Source organism: Mchenga conophoros, linkage group LG6 (genome assembly GCF_057382185.1).
Source record: "Mchenga conophoros isolate Kocher_MC1m ecotype Shallow Benthic linkage group LG6, M_conophoros_male_GT1.1, whole genome shotgun sequence".
Classification (NCBI taxonomy): domain Eukaryota; kingdom Metazoa; phylum Chordata; class Actinopteri; order Cichliformes; family Cichlidae; genus Mchenga; species Mchenga conophoros.
This window is the reverse complement of record NC_140531.1, coordinates 33,007,795-33,015,984: the sequence shown is the minus strand read 5'-3', so window position 1 is coordinate 33,015,984 and position 8,190 is coordinate 33,007,795.

Sequence of the window (8,190 nt, the reverse complement as noted above, 5' to 3'; positions counted from 1 at the left end):
GTACTGGCTCTTAGTGTCTTTTGTTAAGTTTATGGTGGTTGAAAAATTTCTCGCATTTCTAATACATTTGAAATGTAACAAGCACAACGAAGAATAAAACTTTTGAAATAATAATAGTAATTTTAAATGCTGCGTAAGTAATTGTAAATTGTGTATCACTTTTTAACACCTTATATTTTAGAAATAGAAATAATTACACTGTAGTTACAGTTAAAGAGTGAATAAGTAATTCTAAGTAGTACCTAAATTCTGAATATTTTTAACAAAAAGGGGACACAAATTATGCTGGATGTAATTTTGTAATTTTAGGCTGTAAGCATAATTCTTTTGGTAATTTTGTGGAAAAACAAACAGTATTTATCCATATTACATTTTAAGAACACTGTATTTAGGGTGGCTGTAACTCAGGATGTTGAGCAGGACATCCACTAAGTGGAGGTTTGTTGGTTGTCTCCAATGCATCCATCAGAGTATGAATATGTGTGGATGTTTAATAGAATGGGTGTGAATGACTGAATGAGTCATGCTGTTTGAAGCACTTGCAGTATTCAGATTCATTTTCAGTAAATTTACTTTTTTGGGCCATATTAGTGGTCGACACCCCACTGTGATAAGGCAAGCAGAAATTATAGCCACAAACAAAAACATCATATGCCCTCTACAAAGTGTGCAGTGGTGGTCCTAGCCTGTTTGGCGCCCTGGGCAAACACTCCCTCTGGCGCCCCCCCCCCCCCCCCCCCCCCCCCCAACACACACACACACACACACACACACACACACACACACACACAATCAATCAATCAATCAAAGCTTTATTCGTCACATGCAGGTTGCCCTGCAGTGAAATGGGACCCACCCCCCCGACCTTACACATACAGTGGGGCAAAAAAGTATTTAGTCAGCCACCGATTGTGCAAGTTCCCCCACTTAAAATGATGACAGAGGTCAGTAATTTGCACCAGAGGTACACTTCAACTGTGAGAGACAGAATGTGAAAAAAAAATCCATGAATCCACATGGTAGGATTTGTAAAGAATTTATTCGTAAATTAGGGTGGAAAATAAGTATTTGGTCACCTCAAACAAGGAAAATCTCTGGCTCTCACAGACCTGTAACGTCTTCTGTAAGAAGCTTTTCTGTCCCCCACTCGTTACCTGTATGAATGGCACCTGTTTGAACCCATCATCTGTATAAAAGACACCTGTCCACAGCCTCAAACAGTCAGACTCCAAACTCCGCCATGGCCAAGACCAAAGAGCTTTCGAAGGACACCAGGAAAAGTATTGTAGACCTGCACCAGACTGGGAAGAGTGAATCTACAATAGGCAAGCAGCTTGGTGTGAAAAAAATCAACTGTGGGAGCAATCATCAGAAAATGGAAGACATACAAGACCACTGATAATCTCCCTCGATCTGGGGCTCCACGCAAGATCTCATCCCGTGGGGTCAAAATGATCATGAGAACGGTGAGCAAAGATCCCAGAACCACACGGGGGGACCTGGTGAATGACCTGCAGAGAGCTGGGACCAAAGTAACAAAGGTCACCATCAGTAACACACTACAACGGCAGGGAATCAAATCCCGCAGTGCCAGACGTGTTCCGCTGCTGAAGCCAGTGCATGTCCAGGCCCGTCTGAAGTTTGCCAGAGAGCACATGGATGATACAGCAGAGGATTGGGAGAATGTCATGTGGTCAGATGAAACCAAAGTAGAACTTTTTGGTATAAACTCAACTCGTCGTGTTTGGAGGAAGAAGAATACTGAGTTGCATCCCAAGAACACCATACCTACTGTGAAGCATGGGGGTGGAAACATCATGCTATGGGGCTGTTTTTCTGCCAAGGGGACAGGACGACTGATCCGTGTTAAGGACAGAATGAATGGGGCCATGTATCGTGAGATTTTGAGACAAAACCTCCTTCCATCAGTGAGAACTTTGAAGATGAAACGAGGCTGGGTCTTCCAACATGACAATGATCCAAAACACACCGCCCAGGCAACAAAGGAGTGGCTCCGTAAGAAGCATTTGAAAGTCCTGGAGTGGCCTAGCCAGTCTCCAGACCTCAACCCCATAGAAAATCTGTGGCGGGAGTTGAAAGTCCGTGTTGCTCGGCGACAGCCCCAAAACATCACTGCTCTCGAGAAGATCTGCATGGAGGAATGGGCCAAAATACCAGCTACTGTGTGTGCAAACCTGGTAAAGACCTATAGTAAACGTTTGACCTCTGTTATTGCCAACAAAGGTTATGTTACAAAGTATTGAGTTGTATTTTTGTTATTGACCAAATACTTATTTTCCACCCTGATTTACGAATAAATTCTTTACAAATCCTACCATGTGGATTCATGGATTTTTTTTCCACATTCTGTCTCTCACAGTTGAAGTGTACCTCTGGTGCAAATTACTGACCTCTGTCATCATTTTAAGTGGGGGAACTTGCACAATCGGTGGCTGACTAAATACTTTTTTGTCCCACTGTATAGCACAAACATTACATGGGGATACAGGTCGGAGATTGGTAGAATCAGAGAAAAAAACATTGAAATGTACACTACAGTGGGGAAAGTACAAGAGGAAAAAAAGAGACCCCTACTCATGCTGTGCTTCCATGGTAGGACAGCATGAGAACAGGAAACAAAAAAAACTCCTTTGCACAAAATAGCACATAAATGTCCACAGCACAACATTGTGAAGACATGACAAGCCACAGGGGTGGGTGGGGGGTGAGGAGTAATCCGAAGCGAACACAGCAGCCACCCTGCACAGCGCTACCATTCCAGCGCGGCACACAGACCCGCCGTGTTCCCTCGCAGGAAACAAGCATCGAAGGCGTTGGAAAGGGAGGGGGATGAGTGAGTGCCTATCAGTGTAAGTGTATGTGTGCGTGTCCATAGTTCAGCTGAGACAGTGTCCTTCGGCCTATCAGGCTAAGTAAACAGTCCTCCAGCCAATCCAGGTGTCCTTGCATGGGATGGGAAGAATAGCCGTAACACAGTCGTTATCAGGGAGTGATTGTTCGGCTCCAGCCTTGGGCCTGCAGCTGGCGCGTTATGGGGGTCCGCAATGTTCATGTTGATTTTGTTAATTTCCATGCGAGCAGCCCAGGAGAATTTTCAGGCTGCTCTTTAACACTCCGACACTGGCCTCTCGATCTCCCGTTGGAGAGTCGCGAGCCTCCCCATGATGGTATCAAACTTCTGTTCCATGGTGTTATCGTTCTTTTGATTCTGAGACCTCACAACTGCAGTGATCCGTTCCGCGATGTTTTCCAACTGTCGCTCAAGGGTCTCATTTTGAGCAGGCCTCTCTCTGATGTTTCCCCTCATACGCTCAATGGTGTTGTTTTGAGCCTTCACAGCAGCTGCAAGCGTCTCCAAGGTGTTGACCATATTACGTTCGTTGTGAGAGGTTGCGCCTTGTTCCATTTCGATTCCAGCGGGCAGCCTTGGGGGGGTTTGAACAGCCGGTTCCGCTCTCTTATTTCTCCGATAAACCAGGGCTAAGCCAACTCCGATCAGCATGAACCCTGTTATCATGGTTCCGAATAGATAGATATCTTCAGCGTCCTCGATCGACAGTCGCGTCAGGCACATGATCCTCCAGTTCTGCCACCCGTCCATCGTGTATCCGGCAGGGAAAGTCCCTCCAGGGCACTCAGGCTCTCCCGAGCCCAGATTTCTCGTTGAGAAAAGGGTGTCAATAGCATTCAGAGACCAGTTGATCAAATCCATAGTTCTCTTTTAGGTTTTAGAGAACGACAGTGGGAGGACAGACATTTGTTTAGAACTCTTAAAGATGTCGAAGAAGCAAGCTCCTTTAAGCAATTACTGTGATGTTTCTCCACCTCCAAAGAAATGTCAGAAGGAGTCCGAACCACAAAAGAAGCGTATTCTCGGAAAAGTAGTTGCAGGAGGTGAGCTGGTGTTGAGCTTGAAGAGTTTTCTTCTTCTTCGGCCATGTTCTCTTAATAATACACTCACTTGGTTGATTACTTTGCCCGTTTCTTTTATTGTTAGCAACACAGGAAGGGAATGAAATACATCATTGCTTCAGCAGTTCGGGCTTCGGAACAACAGGAACAGGAAGTGAAGTAATCTATAATCACCAAAATAAAATCCTTTTCAAAATAAAATGACAATCAGAAAACGTCTTTCACAACATAAAATAAATAAATATATTTACTCTTGAGAACACAAATCTAACACCCCCCCTTGTTCTCATGCTGTTAACCCATAGCATCTTATGCATTTCCAAAGAACCATTTTTGAAACTTTCTGAGTCTCACTCTTGTAACTGGTTTTGTTGTACGTCTGCAGCCATTTCTTCTGATGGACAGTGTTCAATGCAGATTTTCCTTTCATTTACCGCTTCACGAATGAAGTGATATTTCACATCAATATGCTTTGACCTCTGTCTGTTCACTGGGTTTTTACTCAACACAATGGCCCCTTGGTTGTCCCCAAACAGTTTAGTACATGTGTACCTTTTTCTGTCCATGCCGTTTAACAGTTGGGTTAAGTACATGCTTTCCTGAGTAGTGGTTGCAAGACCAATGTATTCAGCTTCACATGTTGAGAGTGCCACTGTAGGCTGTTTCTTTGTTTTCCAAGATATTACTGGTCCCTCTTTAGTAAGTGCAAAACAGTAGCCTGTTGTACTGCGTCTGTCTTTTACAGAGGATGCCCAGTCAGAGTCACTGTAAGCAATTAGATCTAGATCCTCACTGCTTTTCTTAAAGATCAGTTCGAAGTCGTTTGTGCCTTTTAGGTATCTGAGGACTTGTTTTGCCGTTACTAAGTCCTCTCTCGTGGGTTGAGCAAGTGTTTGAGATAGTCTGCTAACAACCCAGCTTATATCTGGTCTCGTACACGTCATGGCATATATCAAACTGCCCACTATTTCTCTGTACTCTCTTGAGTTAACAGTCTCATTTGCATCATTTCCTCCACATGTAGTAGTGTCCGTTTTTAGTTCACACAGTGTGGATCTGGGTTTGCATTCAGACATCCCAAAGCGTTCCAACATTCTTTGAATGTACCTCTTCTGATTCATCCTGATTTCACTCTCTTTTTGTATAAACTGTATCCCAAGAAAACTGGATATTTTCCCCAGGTCTTTCATGTTAAACTTTGACCTCATTGTTTCTTTGAATGTGTTTAACAAGTTAGTATTGCTAGCCGCAATGATCAAGTCATCTACCCAGATGATAACCAGTAGAGTTTCGTGTCCAATGTCCTTTCTGTATACACAGTGATCAGAAAGGTTTCTTTCAAAGTCATTTTGTTCAAGGTAGTCATTCAAGAGTTTGTACCAGTTTCTACCTGATTGTTTTAACCCGTAAAGGGATTTCTTTAATTTGTACACCAAGTTTTCTCCTGACTCTGTTTGCTCAAAACCTTCTGGTTGTTCCATGTATATTTCTTCCTCAATGGGAGCATGCAAATATGCAGTTTTAACATCCATTTGGTGGATAATAAGATCATTCTGGACTGCTATTTGCATTAGGGTTCGCACAGATGTCATGTTTGCTGTTGGTGCAAATGTCTCTTGGTAATCTATTCCTTGTGTCTGGTTGTAACCTTTTGCTACAAACCTGGCTTTGAATATTTGTCCTTGTTCATTTTCTTTGAGGGCGTAGACCCATTTTCCTCCAATGGTATTTCTACCAGTAGGTAAAGTAGTCAGTTCGAATGTGTCATTCTCTTTCAGAGAGTTGATTTCTTCTGTCATTGCCTGTTTCCACCTTGGTGCCTCTGGTGACATCAGCGCCTCTTTATAGGTTTGGGGGATTCCACAGGTTGCTCTGTAACAATAATCAACACTTACAGAGGTTACATTTGCTAAATCTTTGCAGTTAGATGTGTAATCCTCTAGATATTTCGGAGGTTTCCTTTCTCTGTTAGGATAGCGCTCAGTTTGGTTTTGCTCATCACCCTCATTTCTTTCTATGTCAGGGTTTGGTTCATTTGTGTTGGTTTCCTCTTCTCTAGGAGGTCTGTTTTCTGCTGCATTTTCATTTTGTTGTCCTGTACTTTTTTTTGAGGGTACTACATACTCATAAGTCTGAATTTCTGAGTCATATTCATCAGTCTGTGTTTGTTGTTCAACAGTGTTCTTCTTGATAAATCTCACAAGCCTGTGTTTTGACACTTTTCCTGTGCGAGGGTTATAGACCAGGTATGCTGGGCTATTTTTACTATAACCCACAAATATTCCTTTTTCACATCTGGGATCAAGTTTCTTGTGGTTATGTGTGTATGCATAACAGTCTGATCCAAATATCCACAGTTTTGAGAGATCTGGTCTTTTCCCTGTTAACATTTGATATGGTGTACTTTTAGTCCTGTTACTGTAGCATCTGTTGCGGGTGTGAGCTGCATTTTGAATGGCGTAAGGCCATAATTCTTTTGGCAGCTCTTTTTCTAGTAAGAGACACCTCCCCATTTCAAAGAGAGTTCTCCATTGCCTCTCAGCTGTGCCATTTTGATGAGGAGAATATGGTGCAGATGTTTCATGCTTTATGCCTTTTTCCCTTAAAGAGACTGAAAGGAACTGCTTGTGAACTCGGTGCCATTGTCTGATCTAATGCACTTAACACTGCCGTATGGTGCACAGTCAGTTAGAAACTTTGCTGTGGCCTCTGTCGTGTCACTTTTCTGTTTTAGGAAGTAAACTGACACTGCCCCTGAAAAATCATCGGTAAATACTATAGTGTATTTATGACCACTTTGGCCACTTGGTTCAATAGGGCCGGCTAGGTCAGTGTGTACCAACTGTAATGGTTCACTCGCTTTTGGGTCACTTTGTCTGTTTCTGTTGTTAGTGAATTTCCCTTCTGTGCACACATTACAATCTAGCATCCCCCTGCCTGTGATTTTCATGCCATCTACAACATCAGGTAGTTTTAACACATCGCTAACATTACAATGTCCTAAAATTTCGTGCCATGTTTTTACATCACAAGCCAGATTAACAGTATCACAGGACATTATGTCATTGAGTGATGTTTCAATGTTTACCGTTTTCAAATAGTAGAGTCTGTTGTATTCTTCGATGGGGAAGACTGTCCCATCTTTGTTCACTAGTTCGTTCTGTCCCTTCTTGAAGATCACCTGTGCTCCATAGTTTGTAGCTGCCTTCACTGAAAATATGCTCTGAGGGTAGGATGGGATGAACAGAGCATCTCTCAGTGTGATGGTGGTACAGTGTCCTTGTGTGTCTCGTAGAGAGACGTTCGTGTCCAGGTCCTGTTTCTGCCAGAGGTTTCTCCATGTTAGAAAAGTTGTTTTTTTTCTTTTTCTTTTTTTCTTTTCCAGCATCCCCCAGTGCTTTCTCATAAAGGATAATCTGATTTGTTGAGCTTTTCTTTACCTTTCTTTGTCTTACAGTATAAACCACCTAGAAAAAATTGTTTAACTGAATATAGGTAAAACCCATAGGAAGGAAGATTTAAAAAACAAAAACAAAAAAATGACATGACAACATTTATCATGTAGACAGCATTTTATGTTGTTTTAATACAGCAATTTGATGATGCATTATATAGACTATAGAAATATATCGCTTCATTTACAATCATCCAGGTAAGAAAAGCCCAGAAAGTTGATTCTGTTCATCTGGACGTAGCCATTTACTAACTCAAGACTTTGGGAATGTCTAGGTCCAGAACAGAATCAGCTTTCTGCAGGTACCCCACATTTAATTACTCTGCAAGTAAATGTAAGGTACTTTATTTGGAAATTATGGATATCTTACAGGAAAGGAGATACAGATTATACTTTAAGTACTACATAAGTAATTTTAAGTACACCTGTTAGAAGATTATTCTCACACACACACACAAGTAATCTAATTTCAAGTAACCTCTGGGCCAAGTGTCAATCTTAAAGTGTTATTCCAGTTACACATTATCTCATTTGATTTTATTTCCATTGCTGAGAAAGATTTTGCATTTTAATTTTACCTTTCTTAGTTTAACATGAACAAATGATACTTGCTGTTGCAATAGAATCATATCTTTTATATGAATGATGCTGCATTAGATATTACTTTTTAAAAAAATACTGTTCACCAATTTCTGGAGATACAGCAGCTTATCAAACAGTGTTAGCTTTGGAAAAAAAGATGGTGGTTGCTGTTTAAGTCTGATAGTGTGTGTCCTGATTTTTTAAAATCAAACCATAGAGAA